Source organism: Zingiber officinale, chromosome 4B (genome assembly GCF_018446385.1).
Source record: "Zingiber officinale cultivar Zhangliang chromosome 4B, Zo_v1.1, whole genome shotgun sequence".
In the NCBI taxonomy this organism is placed as follows: Eukaryota; Viridiplantae; Streptophyta; class Magnoliopsida; order Zingiberales; family Zingiberaceae; genus Zingiber; species Zingiber officinale.
The window spans coordinates 86,060,246-86,077,849 of NC_055993.1; positions in this window are offsets into that span (position 1 = coordinate 86,060,246).

Here is a 17,604-nt window from a genome sequence, read left to right on the forward strand (position 1 = left end):
TGGCATAACGAAGGGAGCTCCATCCCCATAGTAAGAGGGAGCTCCTTCATATTTTTTAAGCAGCAGCTTTGCATTTATGAACCGCTTCTTTAAATTTTTATTTTTACTATTAAAATAATTTCTTTTTAAAAAAATATTTGTATAGCAACGAAGTAAATATGATGTAAAATATGGATTTAAATTTTATAAAAATTTAATTACATATAATATAAAATATGAAAGAGAGATGAAAAATATATATAATGAAAAGTATAGAATATATGGAGTTGTTGAGAGATTTTTTAATAGTAGAGAGATATATGAAATTTTTTATTTTTTGACATGACATATGTGACAACGAAGGAGTTCTTTTAAGGGCATCCATGATGGGAGCTTATGATGTGGAAACACCCAAGTAGCTCCCTCCTACAGTAGGAGGGAGCTCATTCGTGAAACACGAAGAAGCGACTCTCTGTTTATCGAGCCACTTCTTCATATTTTTTATTTTTTAATATTAAAATAATATCTTCTTTTTAATATTTGTAATAAAAAAGTGGTAGCATCTCATTCGACAACGGTTAACAAATTAGCCGTTGTTGCCGTTCAAGAATAGCTAATTGTTAGTCATTATTCAACCGTCCCAATTTAATTATTTTAATTTAAAAAATCTATAAATACATCTTCAATCTCATTTTTTTTATTTATTTTATCATTCTTTGTATTCTCTACTTCTTATTCCTTCTTTTCATTCTCTATTTGTATTCTAGATGGATAAAATTTTTAATACTTTATTTACAAATCTTTTGAATTCTTCAAATACGGAAGAAAATGCATCTTCTCATAATGTTTAATATCCTAATTTTTCCTCTCACACATAATACCCTCCAAATTTTCAAAAAATTTCATATGTTCCACAATATCATCTAAATTTCCCAAATTCCCAAAGTTCTCAAAAATTTTTGACGAATCCAAGTAACACCGCTTGAGCTCCATTTGGTATGGATCTATCTCAAGATTGGTCAGTCATGGACAACCAATTTGGGATGCCTTCTACTTACGTATTTTCTCCTACTCAACCATCAGTCATGTTTTCGAATGAATTAAGAAGGGCCACTATTGACTCATCTATCAGCAACAAAGAATCTCTAACACCATCATCTATTTCAACAACTCAATGGCCACCACACTCATCACAAGAAGAGCTTGAAGTTGAACCAGTGAAAGATGATTCAAAATGAAGATTTTGGTCTCTTGATGAAGACGTGGTCCTTGCGAAGCCATGGGTAACTATCAAAATCGATGCAATAATTGGTAATGACCAAAAGGATCAAACTTTTTGAAAGCGTATAGCTGATTACTACAACAAACATCGACCCACTGGATGCACGACAAGAAGCTATCGGCGGCTAAAATCCCATTACTATAGGTTTGCACCGATGGTAAATGAATTTTCTACAACCTATAATAATTTTTATACTCATCGTCAAAGCGATTAGAGTGATAAGAATGTGTTGGAGAACGCACTGAATATGTAGAAAGTCAACAATAATAACAAGGACTTTAAGTATATGCATGTGTGGAGGGTCTCAAAGAGTATGAGAAATATGCTCCACAATCAATTACTCATTACTCTAGCAAGAAGGCAAGGACATTCGAATAGAGGGGAACACTTCAATATCAAATCCAGATATGAGTGTTGATGTGGATGACTCTGAATTCTGCATTCGTCTGATAAGGCAAAAGATAACAAAGAGGAAGGGTAAATCCAAAGTAAAAAAGGGCGACACAATGAAATAAAACATCGACAAAGAATGACAAGATATTAAAGAATATCAAATGTAAAAAATGACTTTATGGTAAGCCAAAATCTTTTATAAGGATTATGAAATTCTTATGAAGGATACTAATAGATAACACCAGGACAACTTCATATACATAAAAAAAATGATTGAAAAAAATTAAAGAGAGACGTGGCTTGGTATAGATGTATTTAAGTTTATTTTTATATATTATTATAATATATATCTTTTTATTTGATGTACTATAATATTTATATATTTTTTAATTATTAATGTTATTTCATGTTAGTAATTTATGGATTTAATGTTTATAATGATTTAATTATATATAATGAAAAATATGAAGGAGAGATAGAAATATATATAATGAAAAATGTGGAACCTATAAAAGAGTTATTGAGAGATTTTTTTTGATAGTGAAGAGATGTATGATGTTTTTTACTTTTAACGTGGCATGGATATGACAACGAAGGACTTCTCTAATGGCATCTCGAATGGTTAGAGTTCTAAATGAGTTTTTTTTTTTTATGATTCCAATCTGCTACATCAACAATATAAAAACTTATTAAAATATCTCCAATGGTAGAAGCTCTAAATGAGCTTTTTTGTGATCCAATTCATAGCATGAGTTGCATGACTTCATACATATTACATCAACTTTGAGACCAAAGAACAAGTTTTAATTTTCACTACTGCTCTTAAACTATAAATTTCAAACTGCACCTCCACAATGGTTCAAGGCTTTTATTCAACTTTTTTTAATTTTACAAACCTTTCATAAATTTTACTTTAGAGATGTCCTAAGCGCTCCAACCATTATGGATGCTCTAAGAACTCTAATGATCGTGGATGCTCTTAGAGGAGCCTTGAGACTAGGTTATCACATTTTGGTGCAGTAATGGTTGTCCACGTGCTTATGTTCCCCTTTGGAATTGGGTCCTTGCCGTGAATCTCTCGTGGCCCTCGCCTCCTCATCGAAGTCATCCATCGCCATGGATGACTTAAGACACTGGAGTCCATGGGCGGTTGGTAGATTAGTAGAGGCGTCTTCATCGGCTCCTATATCCCATCTCTCATGTTTGGTGTCGACTATGGAAGGAACTGGAGTGGGAGGAGGAGAGAATCATGTGGAGAGACTAATCTGGTGTTTCGTGGAGCAATGCACCATTAAAGGTGTGTTTTTTGTTCATGTTCTTCTCGAAATTTTAGTTTTTGATGCGAATGGATTGATCTTGAGATATGCTACTCATGTCAAGTGGGTTTGATAGGGGCAAAATGTTGGCCAAATTTATACAGTTTGCTAAGGTAAGATCTACCACCAATGGAGTTATTTGTTCTGTAGATCTGATTAAAGCTAGCATTTAGGTTGAGAAACTGCAATGCTGACTAATACGACGCATTGTGAGGGGCCCAAAGGTAATGTGAGGTTGATAGACAAGATGATGTAGCAGTCAAAGACAAGGCGATGTGACGGTCAAAGTCAAGGTGATGTGATAGTCTCATGGGCAAGACTCCCAAATAAACCTGGGTGGCCCTACAACTGGCAGACTTATAGGGCCCAACCCCCCACTTTTCATGGGTAACGCTCTTAGCATAAACCCGAGCGGCCTAGAGTCGGACAGACCTACGGGGCTTAACTCTCCACTTTTCATGGGCAAGACTCCAGTATAAACTCGGACAACCCTAGAGCTAGTCGGACCTAGAGGGTTTAGCTCCTCACTTCTCATGGGCAACGCTCCCAACATAAACCCGAGCGACTCTGTAGCCAGTCGGAGCTACGTGTTTAACTCTCCACTTTTCATGGGCAAGACTCCCAGCATAAACCCGAGTGATCCTATAGTCGACCGGAGCTACGGGCTTAACTCCCCACTTCTCATGGGCAAGGCTCTCAACATAAACTTGGGTGGCTCTAGAACCGGTTAGACCTATAGGGCTCACTTCTTCACTTCTCATGGGTAAGGCTCCTACCTACGAGGCTTAGCTCCTCACTTCTAATGAGCAAAACACCCAGCATAACCTCGGGCAACCCTATAGCCTACCAAAGCTATGGGCTCAGCTCTCCATTTCTCATGGGTAAAGCTCCCAACATAAACCCGGGAGGTCCTATAGCCGACTGGATCTATGGGTCTCAACTTCTTACTTCTCATGAGTAAGGCTAGCAACACATACCTCTGAGGCTCAGCTCCCCACTTTTCATGGGTATGACTCTCAATATAAATTCGATCGGTCCTAGAGCCGGTCATACCTCTTCTAGGAGACAACATTGTTAGAGAATTATAACAATCTGTCAGAGAATAACGAGTACTCGCCAGAGAATATTCTTCTACTCTGACACATACATGCAATAGAACCTTCCTTTACCTATGGGAAGATTGTCGTATATCATCTACCACTCGACATATTCTGACCCTTGACATTCTCTGATATTTTATTATTACGGAAGTTATGAGAAACAGTATAAAAAGGGATGCTCTCTGTTGGCCAGGTACCTACGCACATTTACGCACATCCACATTATTATTCTACTAGTCATCTTCTTCTCCATTGTTCGCTCGACTACCATTCTAACTTGAGTATCGGAGTGCCTGCATCAGGGACCTCCCTGATTCTCACTCTAATATTCTCGTTGACTCTGTCTATGTTGTGCATATGTCCACAACTTCTAGCTCTAGGTCTGCAGCTCCCAGCTCAAAGTCTTTCCCTTGTCAACATTCCTACTACCTCACTGATCACCCATCTACTAAATTTTTAGACGAGATCAATGACCAAAAGAGAAAAGGGGTATGCTCTCTATTTGGAGAAATAGTTCTTTTGTTCATTCCTAAATATTGAAATTCGCCTTAGGGTTTTTGGTTAGGATCTCCATATTTACAATCAGAATGCCATCTTTGTTACAATTGATTTTGATACTCCATTTGTCGTTGACTGGATGTAGAAGCATGCAAAGCACACTCTGGCAAAGGTTCTGCTCCTATTAATCTGTCAGATCATCTGAACCAAGTGCTTCGATGGGCCTTGGGATCTATTGAGATTCTCTTTAGTCGTCATTGCCCAAAATGGTATGGTTATGGAGGATTATTGAAGCTCTTGGAAAGATTTGCATACATCAACACCCCCATTTACCCTCCTCCCTCTGACTTCAGTTCCCCTTCAATTGGTTCATCACTTGATAATGTTCTTGTAACAGTTTATCTCATTCTTTATTCTAGAAACCACTATGAAAAATTTGGGGTTCTTATTCTAACTCCACTCTATTGCAGCATTAGTAATGATGCATGCATCTGGTTTATTTCTCTCTTCATTTCTATTTTTGCTACTGGTATTCTGGAAATGCATTGGAGTAGAGTTTGATTCAATGAATGACCGAGGAATGAATAGTTTTGGATCATCGGTGGTGTCTCATCTCATCTCTTTGCTGTCTTCCAAGGTCTTTCTCAAAGTTCTTGCTAGTATTGACACCAACTTCACTGTTACATCCAAAGCATTTGATGAAAATGGTGACTTTGCCTTTTAGGTGATTATTCACTTGTACCCCTCCTCAAGGGTCTTAAGGGGAGGCAGAACCCCACACCGACGATTGTCATGGTTCAATCTCTTCCTTGTTGTGGGTTTGAATAGGGGTGACCCTTGGGGTGGGCAAGCAAGGCACTAGCCTAGGGCCCCACGTTGGGTGGGATCCCAATTAATTTATTTTAGTATACTATGTTACGTTAGAAATTATTAGTAATTAGATGACCCGATACAATATATATATATATATATATATATATATATATATATATATATATATATATATATATATATATATATATATTTTCATCCACTGAAAACCCTATTTCTTCAAAAAGTGAAAGCACAAAAAAATTTGGGGTAAAAGAAATTCCAGAGGAACAGAACTAGAAGAATTCAAAATCTCTCATTTTTCTTCTATGCTCTTGCCTTTTGGTGGAGTCATGGAGCTGTGGAGGAGTGGAGTAGAGGAGCATTGAAAGCACCACTGGTTAGTAGCCAGTAGGCCTGTAAACTTATTTGCCTTGCATTTTTTTGGAGCATTGAAAGTCTGAAATCATTTACTTGCCTATTGCCTAATTGTCTTGCATTTTTTTTGCTTTTGTGTTTTTTTATCCACTGTTATGTTGTTAGTACTTAGCAGGCCCATATACTATGATTTAGTATATCAACAAAGTTTTTTATTATATTTGTTGATGTTTTACAATATAATGAATCATTAAGAAATTAAATTATCACTTTTGCCTTATTGTGTTTGTACTTGGTATAGTAGAATTTAAAGAAAAATGATGCATAAAAAATACTCTTCTAAAAGTGCTAAAAGGAAAAAAAGCAACCAGAAAAGAAGTTGACTCAATCAATGAAAGATTCCATCAATAAATTTATTTTGAAGGAAATGAAAATCGTCCAAGAAAATTTGATTGACAATTTAAATAATCAGAGCGCACAAGAAAATCATTCTGATGAACAAATAGAAGATGTGTATGTTGCAAACACGGATATGGATCAAGACAAAAATAATAATGAGGAAAATGAAAACATAGATCATTCTCTTAATATATTTGATCTAAGAGTTTGAGATGACCTTGATACAATAATGAGGGTTGCACTAGTTGAAAAATGCCCAATTAGAGAGATCAATTTTGAATACTCTCATGATAAACTTAGTAGACAATTTTCCTCAAAGCATTATAATAATGTGCTTCCAAACAAAATAGGTCATGGAAGAAAATGACTAGTTTATTCAAAAGAGTTAGATAAAGTATTTTGTTTATGTTGTAAACTTTTCAAAATACTGCATTCATGAAGTCAATTAGCAAAAGAGGGATCTAGAGTTTGGAAACATCTAAGTGAGAAGTTTAGAGAACATGAATAATGTCATGAACATCTTGCTAATTTAAGATCCGTGGTAGAGTTACAGATGAGATAAAGAAAAAATGAAACAATTGACAAAGAATTGCATGCACATCGTTGGAGAGGGGTTTTGATAAGAATTGCAGCAGTAGTAAAATGTTTGGCTAAAAATATCTTGGAATTTCTTGGAAAAAAATGAAACTTTGAAGATGGTTCAAAGGTAATTTCCTGGGCTTGATTGAGATGATTGTCAAGTTTGATCCGATAATGCAAGAACATCTTTGGCTCATTAAAGGAAAAGAAATTCATCATCATTACCTTAGTCATAAAATTCAAAATGAGTTGATAACAAATATGTTATTAAAAGTTAAAAGTGTAATCATTAAAAAGGTCAAGAAAGTAAAGTATTATTCAGTGATACTTGATTATATTCCTGATGTAAGCCACAAGAAACAAATTACTTAATATTATGGTGTGTTGATGTGTCATGTATTCCTTTAAAAATTGACTAGTTTATAGAATTTTTGAATGTTGTAAATATGAGTTAATTAAGTCTTTTCAATGAATTGTATGATGCATTAGACTCTCTTGGCCTTGATATTAATAATATTATAGGACAAGGTTATGATAATGGCTCCAACATGAAAGGAAAACACCAAGGCATTCAGAAAAGATTGTTTGATATAAATCTGAAACTTTTTATATGTCATGTCGTAGCCATTGTCTTAATTTGGTGATTTGTGATATGATAAAATCTTGTGTTAAAGCAAAATCTTTTTTTAAAGCATGTCAATGCATGTATATAGTGTTCTCCAATTCTACGAAACGTTTGAGTATTCTATTTGATTGTTTGGATACTTTGACACTTAAGTCATTATGCACCACGAGGTGGGAAAGTCATATCAAAAGAATGCTAAATTATTAGCAACACATGAACTTATCAGCTTTGAATTTTTCTTAAGTTTGGTAATTTTGTATAATATTCTCTATAACATAAACTCGGTCAATAAATCCTTACAATCTAAAACGATGTGAATTAATGTTGCGGTAAAATAATTGAAAGCACTTGTTTATTTTTGAGAATTATAGGGAAAAATGATTTGCATCAGTCATAAATTCTACTAAAGAAATTGCTTCCAATACAAAAAGGATGATGTTTTAGGACTGATTATTTTCATGAGTTGACCCTGTATTTCTTGAGTGACGATAAACTTCTAGAAAAGACAATTTGATGAGCTTCCTAAAACTATAAGAGAACCACAAAAAGCTGAAGAATGTTTTAGGACTGATTATTTTCTTATTATGGTAGATATTGCTCTTATGAAGCTGAAAAATGATTTGCATCAGTCATAAATTCTACTAAAGAAATTACTTCCAATACAAAAAGGATGATGTTTTAGGACTGATTATTTTCATGAGTTGACCCTGTATTTCTTGAGTGACGATAAACTTCTAGAAAAGACAATTTGATGAGCTTCCTAAAACTATAAGAGAACCACAAAAAGCTGAAGAATGTTTTAGGACTGATTATTTTCTTATTATGGTAGATATTGCTCTTATGAAGTTGAGGAGTAGGTTTGAACAATTGAATACTTTTGAAGAGATGTTTAGATTTTTGTTCGATGGAGAATAGTTAATGACATTGGATGAAGATGATTTGAGAAAATATTGTGTGAATCTTGAATTTGCTCTAAAAAAGGATTATGTGTCTGATACTGATGCACATGATCTGCTTTTAGAATTATGAATATTGCAAGAGATGCTACCTCTAGAAGCATATGACACAAATAAATCTTGGAAGGCCAGTGCACCTGGATTGATTAGCCAATCGATTGAGGTAACCAATCAATTAGCCAATCGATTGAGATTCAAATAAAATAATCTACATCGTTGATCTGGAGATGGTAGCGCCCAATGGATATCTCGGAATTAATTGGAGATTTACCCGAATCGATTCACGGCAGAATTTCTGTGAGAAACGACTATATTTTTTGAAGACATAAAAAGCTTCTCACCGTGGAAAAACACACAACTTGGAAAAAAACAATGTTCTATTACTCTCAAGTGCTAAAGATCTCCAAATCGCTCAAGATCAACTCAAGCTCTCCTCTAGCTAGTTTTTCAAGCTGCACCAAGAAGAAGAAGCTATTTTCAAAGTTTGTAATCTTCTCCTCTTCTCTCTTGTTGTGAGTTATTTCTTTTGAGAAAGAGAGAGTTGTAAATCTTGTAAGGTTTCTCCACCTTCGGGGTAGCTCTGAAAAGGAGAGTTTCCATAGTGGAAGGGTGACTGTGGTGGTATGGATCCTTGGACTAGTCACCTCCTTGAAAAAGAGGTAGATACTAAGTAAATACAAGGAGTTAGCATTGATCTCAAGTCTTTGTTGTGAAAATTCAAGTTAGTCAAGGAATCAAAGTGAGCCATTCACCCCCCCCCCCCCCTAGCTCAACCGGTCCTAACAAGCGGTATTAGAGCGAGGTTGGCTTTTGAGGACTCACCTCCAAGGAAGCACAAGTTTAGAGCTACAATATGTCATTAAAAGAGGGACACAACACTTCACGACCACCATTCTATGAAGGTAACAACTTTACTTACTGGAAGAGTCACATGGAGCATTATCTTATGACCGAAATTGACATGTGGTTCTCGATCACGGAAGGATTCACTACACCAACCGAGGATGGAAAAGTGCTTGAATCATCAAAATAGACGGTTGGACAAAAGATGAAGGCTCAAGCAAATGCCAAGGCGATCGTGACTCTTCAACGTGGGTTGAGTTCGAAGCAACTAAACAAAGTTGGACCCTTCAAGAGTGCCAAGGATTTGTGGGATAAGCTCATTGAGCTAAATGAAGACACCAAGGATTCAAGGATTGCAAAGAGAGATCTTCTAATAAATCAACTTCAGAATTTCACAAGGAAGGATGGAGAAACGGTAAGCTCACTACATGGGAGATTCAAGGAACTCCTAAACGGTCTTCATTCAGCTGGAGAAAGTGTGGAGAACTGGGATCTCATAAGGTATGCACTTAAATCTTTCCCAAGAAACTCATTATGGTCATCCATGGTGGATGCATATAAGGTTTCAAAGGATTTGTCAATTGTAAAATTAGATTAATTATTTTATGAACAAGAATTGCATGAACAGGCTAACACAAGCCATAAAGAGAAAGGTATAGCATTAGTTGCAGGTGAAAATAGTAAGAAAAAGCACAAAGAAAAGAAGAAGGAGAAGAAGGAGGAGTCATCTTCAGATTCTGAGCAAGATAGTAATAGTGATAGTGATGAAGAGCTATCATCAAGTAAAATGACAAATTTTGTTCGGAGAATGATGGGACGCTCAAGGAAGTTTAACAAGAAGGATGTCAAGAAGATCTTAAATGATAACAAAAGAAAAGGTATTTCTCTTGTGGATTCAAAGTCTAAAACTGATGTAATTTGTTATGAATGTAAGAAGAAGGGACACTACAAAACAGAGTGTCCAAAATTGAAGAAGCAAGAAGAAAAGATTAAGAAGAAGAAGAGAGTCTTGAAAGCCACATGGAATGAATCATCTTTAAGCTCATTGAGAGAAGATGAAAGAAAGAGCTCAAGGCATGTGACACTCATGGCCTTGAGCCATGTGGAAGATAGTGAAGGTGAAGACAACCATGGGAAGAGTGAGGAATCTTCAAGTAAGTCATCATCTAGTGATGACGAGATAATTTCTCCCAAGCTTGATAAGATGTATGCTACCATTGTATGTTTAACTAATGCTCTAATAAAATCAAAAGATAAGGTTAAAAAGTTACAAAATGAATTGAGATCATTTAAGAATGAAATTATGTCATGTGAAAGTTGCATGCATCATGAAAATGACATGATTGAAGTAGATGACCTTAAGAATGAGAATGCATCTTTGAAATTGCAAGTTGATGATCTTAGAGGTGCTTTAGAAAAGTTTACTTCAAGTTCTAAATATTTAGACATGATTCTAGGAGCTCAAAGGGGTATTTACAACAAAGCGGGTTTGGGCTTTAAATCACAACATAGAGAAATCAAATTCATGTATTTAGTTAGTAGAAACCATGTTTCAAGGATTAAGATTGTAGCTTGGGTACCCAAGCAATTTGTTGTTGATGCTACCGGACCCAAAATTTGGATTCCAAAATATTTGGTTTATTGTGTTTGAACAGGCATGTGCCGAGGGGGAACATTCAGCAACATTGTTTATAGATAGTGGATGCCTAAGCATATGATAGGAGATTCATCAAAATTCTCATCATTTAGACACAAAAGTAAAGGTACCGTTTCTTTTGGTAATAGTGGTGAATTAAAAGTAATAGGAATTGAAGATATTAGAATTTCTGAAAAATTTATGATAAAAAATATTTTATTAGTAAAAGGCATGACTTTTAATCTTCTAAGTGTTAGTCAACTATGTGATTGGGTTATAGAGTTGAGTTTACCTCATCTCAATGCCTAATCAAGCATAGTGAACTAAATACCATTATGCTCATGGGCCATAGAAAAGAGAATGTTTATCAAGTTGAACTATTGGGTGTTACTAATGTGGTTGCTAAGTGTCTCATGTCTAAAGAAGAGGAGACTTGGCTTTGACACCGGAGACTTGCTGATACTAACATGAGGAACATCAAAAGGCTCTCAAAAAAAAGTTGGTGCAAGGATTACCAAAGCTGAAGTTTCAAAAGGACAAAATGTGTGATGCATATCAAATGGGTAAGCAAATCAAAGCTACCCATAAAGGTAAAAATGTTGTAAGTACTTCAAACGCGTTGGAATTCATTCACATGGATTTGTTTGATAGTAGTAGATATGTTTCTTTAAATGGTAGTAGGTATTGCTTTGTGATTGTAGATGATTACACTAGATATACATGAGTATTTTTCTTGAAACATAAGGATCAAACTTTAGATATCTTAATTGCTTTTTGTAAAAGGGTAGAAAATGAAAAGAATTACAAAATAAACAAAATAAGAAGTGATCATGAAAGTAAATTTGAAAATGATAGGTTCACAAGTTTTTGCATGGAAAAATGTTATAAACATGAATTTTCCATCCCTAGGACTCCTCAACAAAATGAAGTTGTTGAGAGGAAAAATAGGATTTTGCAAGATGCCGCTAGGAGCATGTTAAATGAATATTCACTTCATAACTACCTATGAGCCGAAGTAATTAATACGACTTGTTATGTACAAAATCGAACACTAATACATATATTTATAGGAAAAACACCGCATGAGTTGTTGTTTGGTAAACCACCTACAATTAAACATCTTAGAGTGTTTGGATGTAAGGTTTACATTCTAAACACTAAAGATCAATTAGGAAAATTCTTCGCTAAGGTGGATGAGGGTATTCTTGTAGGTTATTCAAGTCATAGCAAATCATATCGGATTTATAATAAAAGATCAAAATTAGTTAAAGAATCATTGAATGTTGTGTTTGAAGAAAATTCTCCATCAAATCCTATTAGAATAACCGAGGAAGAAGTACAATTTGAGTTAGAAAAATTAACATTAAACAAAGGAAATGATCAAGGGGGAGCAAACCAAGAGAGTGATAGTGAGAAAATTAAAACTTTACCACTTAAACCTGAAATTACATTAAATCAAGAATCAAGACCTACTAGGGTTCATGTAAATCATCCCTTAGATCAAGTAGTAGGAAATATCACACAAGGAGTGAGAACTCAATCTTATTTTAGAAATGAAGGAAGTCAAGTAGCCCTAATCTCTCAAATTGAACAAAAAACCATTGATGATGCCTTGCTTGATCCAGATTAGATTTTAGAAATGTAAGATGAATTATCTCAATTTGAGAGAAGTCAAGTTTGAGATTTAGTTCTTAGGCCTAAAGAAAAATCAACTATTGATACAAAATGAGTCTTTAGGAACAAACTTGATAATAAGGGAGTAGTTGTAAGAAACAAAGCTAGATTAGTTGATAGCGACTTCAATCAAGTAAAAGGGTTGGATTATTCACATAGAGAATGAGTTTGAAATGAGTTTGGTTGATGAGTTGTCATTTTTTCTAGGTTTACAAATTAAACAAACAAAAGAGAAAATTTACATTCATCAATCTAAATATGCCAAAGAATTATTTTTGAAATTTGGAATGGAAAATGCCAAAAGTATATCTACTCCCATGGCCACTAGCACTAAATTAGATAGCGATCTCGAAGAAAAAGAAGTTGACTCTAAGGTGTATCGTAGTGCTATAGGGAGTTTTGTTTATCTCACGGCTAGTAGACCCGACATACTTTTTGCCGTGGGTATATGTGCAAGGTATCAATCGTGTGTCAAGGAGTCACATTTGAGTGTCGTTAAGCGAATCTTTCGATATATCAAGGGAACTCAAAATGTAAGCCTTTAGTATCCTTGAACCGAAAATTTTGATCTAGTGGGATATACCGATTCTGATTATGCTAGATGCAAATTGGATCGCAAAAGTACTAGTGGTGGATGTCAATTTCTAGGATCCTCTCTAGTAAGTTGGTCGAGTAGGAAACAACATTGTGTAGCTCTCTCCACAACTGAAGCAGAATATATTGTTATGGGAGAGTGTGTATCGCAATTATTGTGGATGACTCATACACTAAAAGACAGTCATAAACTCACGTATAAAAATGTCCAAGTTCTATATGATAATGTGAGTACAATAATTTTGACAAAAAATCTCGTTCATCATTCAAGAACAAAACACATAGAGGTCAAGCATCATTTTATTCGTGATCATGTGACTAGAGGCGATATCGTCCTAAATTATATTGAGTCTAAATCAAACTTAGCCGACATTTTCACTAAACATCTTCCCAAAGTTGAATTTAGTTTTCTTCAAAGGGAGTTGGGAATGTGTTGTATTGACTAGACCATAATCCTTCATGATCATTTCAACGATAAAAATCTTGAAGTATCATTAATCTTTGTTTTACCTCTCACAAAAACATAGGATTTCCCTTGTTTTGTTCTCTTAATATGTTTAGATGGGAGTGAGAGGTTAGGGACAATTCTCTTTGTCATAATGCTTGTTATGATGTATTACTTTGGTTAAGAAGATTGAATTATTCATGGATCATTCATTTGTCCAATTATAGGGAAAATAAATGTACAATTCATGTGTATTTGGTCCAAAGATTATGGTTGGAAATTATAATTTGAACATCTCAAAATAATTTTTATCTCTTGGTGAAGTCTATCTCTTGATCGTAATCATCATTGATTCACCAGATACACACTTGAAAAATATTGAAAGGTTCAATGATTTCCAATTATGTATCAATCCTTGAAAATAAGGGTTGTTTTTATCAAAAACTATGTTTCCCTAATATTCTAAGGCATAGGCAATGTATACCCAAAATTTTATGATTTTTGAGATTGTGTATGATTAGTTTGACATTTTTGAAATTTGGTCCAAATGAAATTCAGAAATGTCAACTTATCAGTAATCTCAATCGATTGGGCAGCCTGCGTTTTCCCACAAAGCATCACAGGATTGATCAATGAATCGATTCAGTGCATTTCAATTGATCCATCGATCGATTGAGTCGTGTGTTCATGCACAAAATCGTCTTGAATCGATCATTCAATCGATTCAATCTATCTCAATCGATTGGACGATCGATTGGGGCAATCCCTTCATGAACAGTACGATTTGGAGTTAGGTCACTTACTTAAATCTCGTAAAATAAACTTGATTCATTTCTCAAACGGCTCCAAGTCTCGTGGCCTAGCTTTCGAGCGATTCTCCCTGTGCTCCTCTTCGACGTCCGACTGTCTTCTCCGACGATGACAGTTAGGGTTTACTGGTCTCCCTTGTCCGTGCTCTCTTCTTCACGAAGATAACACTCAAGCTTTGCTCAACCATCCCTTCTCAATTCCTAAATGACGAATCCGAACCCTAAGTAAACCCTAAACCCTCACTCCATTTTTCTTTCATATTCTATGCTATTATTAGTGGTGTTTTGGCTTCTAATCTCTTGTGTTCCGGCATGACATTTCACTCATGCATCATTTATACACGACATTCATTTTCATTGCATTGGTGGTGTTTGTTGCATTTTCTTTCATCATGGGTAGGAAAAAAAAAGGTCAGTGAATCCGGTGAGGGGTCTTCTCGACTTCTACCTCGACCCCAACCTCCCATTGACCAGCATTTTCCAAATGCTGCACTTCAGCAGGCATTCAACAAGAACACCTTTAAGCTTATCCCTCCTCGGTCCATCGATCGATAATTTTTTCATGATTCTTGCTCTAATCGAACATTACAAGCTTTCATCCATTGCCTATTGTGAACGGAGTGTCAATGTTGGGCTTGTTGCCGAGTTCTATAATAACTTGCATACCTCTGATGGAGTTATCCACCGTACTCATGTCGCCAAGCGCAGCTTGGACTTTTCTTATCAGATTCTTCAAACCATTTTTGGGGTGTCGTCCGTCGATGAATGAGTTCGTATTTTACCCTACATTACTTGATCTCTTGCCTCCACCATTTGAGCATATCACTACTGATTCCATGTATCAGAGCCTCTTTGGTCATCCCCGTCCAGATGGTCCAAATGTGCATATTACTGCCTTCTCCTCACTTGAGTTATCCGCTAGGGATAATGCACTGTTAAAAATAGTTATTAATTATCTTTTACCTATTGTCTCCCATGCCTTAGCCCTCATCAGGCCCTTTCACCTATTTTTGTTATGTGCTATGCGACATTCCCTTGATGTCAATATCGTTTTGAACATCTTTCATTGCATCATTCATTTCACTCAGTTAGTGCATCAGACTGTCCATATGCCTTTTGACAACATCATTACAGACTGATTGGAGTCCATGCACATTAATGTCTCCCGGGAGAATCCAGAGCCTATGGCCGTTGCATATTCTCGAATATCTGCATGGTCCTTCACAAAGACCGATATTGAGGCTGGATCGGATGGCGTACGATGGATTGATCGTTGTGTCCTTGGTGAGGGGTCGAGGGATTGACCTCGGAGGGCAGGACATGCGTCAACTCCAAGGGCAGTTGATCTCGAGGAGGATGTTGAGGCACCTACTTCTCCTGATCCCATTGGAGCTGCTCAACTTCAGACACTTGAGGAGACCATGGACACTCGCTTCGAGGAGGTGTGCATGGTTATTTGCTGAGGTACGTACAGAGATTGCCACTATCGGGTGTCGACAGACGGACATGCAGTCAAGCATTGACTCTTTGACTGAGCTCGTGCGATCTTGGATGTCGGATCACTTTCCTCAACCTCCCCCTCCAGCGAGTGATGTGCCACTTGTTATCGATGCTCCCAGGAGTCTTGCTGATCTTGTTGATACTGCTGATCCTCCTGAGGGCGACATGATTGAATTTACTATTCCATTATGACTTGTAGTTTCCCCTTTCTTGTATAGATTGTTTTGTTTGACTTGTAGTCTATGATGTGTACCTCAGACACTGTTCATGAGCTATTTACATATATATGAAATGTCACCTAATTGGCCTTATGTTTTGTGGTGGCGGTATGCTTTGTCCTATTATTAGAATGCTTTGTTTGCTTGATAGGTCTGGGTGTACCCTATGGTATATCTTGTTCTATATTTACTTCTCTATTTTGCTGGCATGACCTAAGGGGAGTACCCCTATTTTATTGTGTATCATGACTAATTACTATAGTTATCGAGGGGAGCTCTTGTCATTTTTTTTAATATTTGATAAAGGGGGAGATATAAGTCTAAGTTTATGCTTACTTGAGATGAAGTTCTTATTCATTATGCTCAGTTGATAATATGATAATAATGATATGTTGTAAATTAACCTAAACTTAAATAGATTATCAAATATTAAAAAGGAGGAGATTATTGGTGCAATCATGCCCTGAAAGTTTCAATGTGTTCACAATTATTTAAGTTTACGTTAATACGTCGAATCTAACATAAGTTACGAGTTTGCAGGAGAAACTCTTGTAGGTTGGAAGACCGGATGTGAGGCAAGGGAAGTCCAAGAAGGCCGAGGACCGGATTCTTGGCAAGTGAAGTCCTTGTAGGTCGAAAGACTACAAGGCAAGAGAAGTCTAAGGAGGTCAAGGACCGAATCCTTGACATGAAGACTCGGAGATGAGGAAGCTCCAAACACAAAGTCCAGGGAACAGGAGGTTCATCTGGCATGATGTATTGTTGAACAGTGAGCTAAATTATATATCAATCAATTAACCAATTGATTGAAAAGTAACCAATCGATTGGTTGATCGATTGAGAAGCATTTGCTGAGAATAGAATGCTCTTGGACATATCAAGTGATCGATTGGTGATAACCAATCAATCAATCGATCGATTGAAGAGGATTTTATGCAAATGCACAGAATACTCCTAGATCGATTAGCCAATCGATTAAAGAGGCTTTTTGCGCGAAAGAACATAATGCTCTTGGATTGATCAAGCGATCGATTGGTGGCAATCAATCGATCAGCCGATTGATTGAAGAGGCTTTTGCGCGAAAGCATAGAATGCTCCTGGATCAATCAACCGATCGATTAACAAGGCTTTTACGTGAAGCACAGTGCACTTGGATCGATCAACCAATTGATTGAGGTAACTAATCGATGAGCCAATTGTTTGGCATTCAAATAAAATAATCTACACTGTTGATCTGGAGATGGTAGCGCCTAATGGATATCTCGGAATCGATTGGAGATTTACCCGAATCGATTTACGACGGAATTTCTGTGAGAAACGATTATATTTTTCGAAGACATAAAAAGCTTCTCATAGAGGAAAAACACACAACTCGAAAAAAAACACTGTTCTATTACTCTCAAGTGCTAAAGATCTCCAAATCACTCAAGATCAACTCAAGCTCTCCCCCAGCTAGTTTTTCAAGCCGCACCAAGAAGAAGCTATTTTCAAAGTCTGTAATCTTCCCCTCTTCTCTCTTGTTGTGAATTATTTCTTTTGAGAAAGAGAGAGCTGAAAATCTTATAAGGTT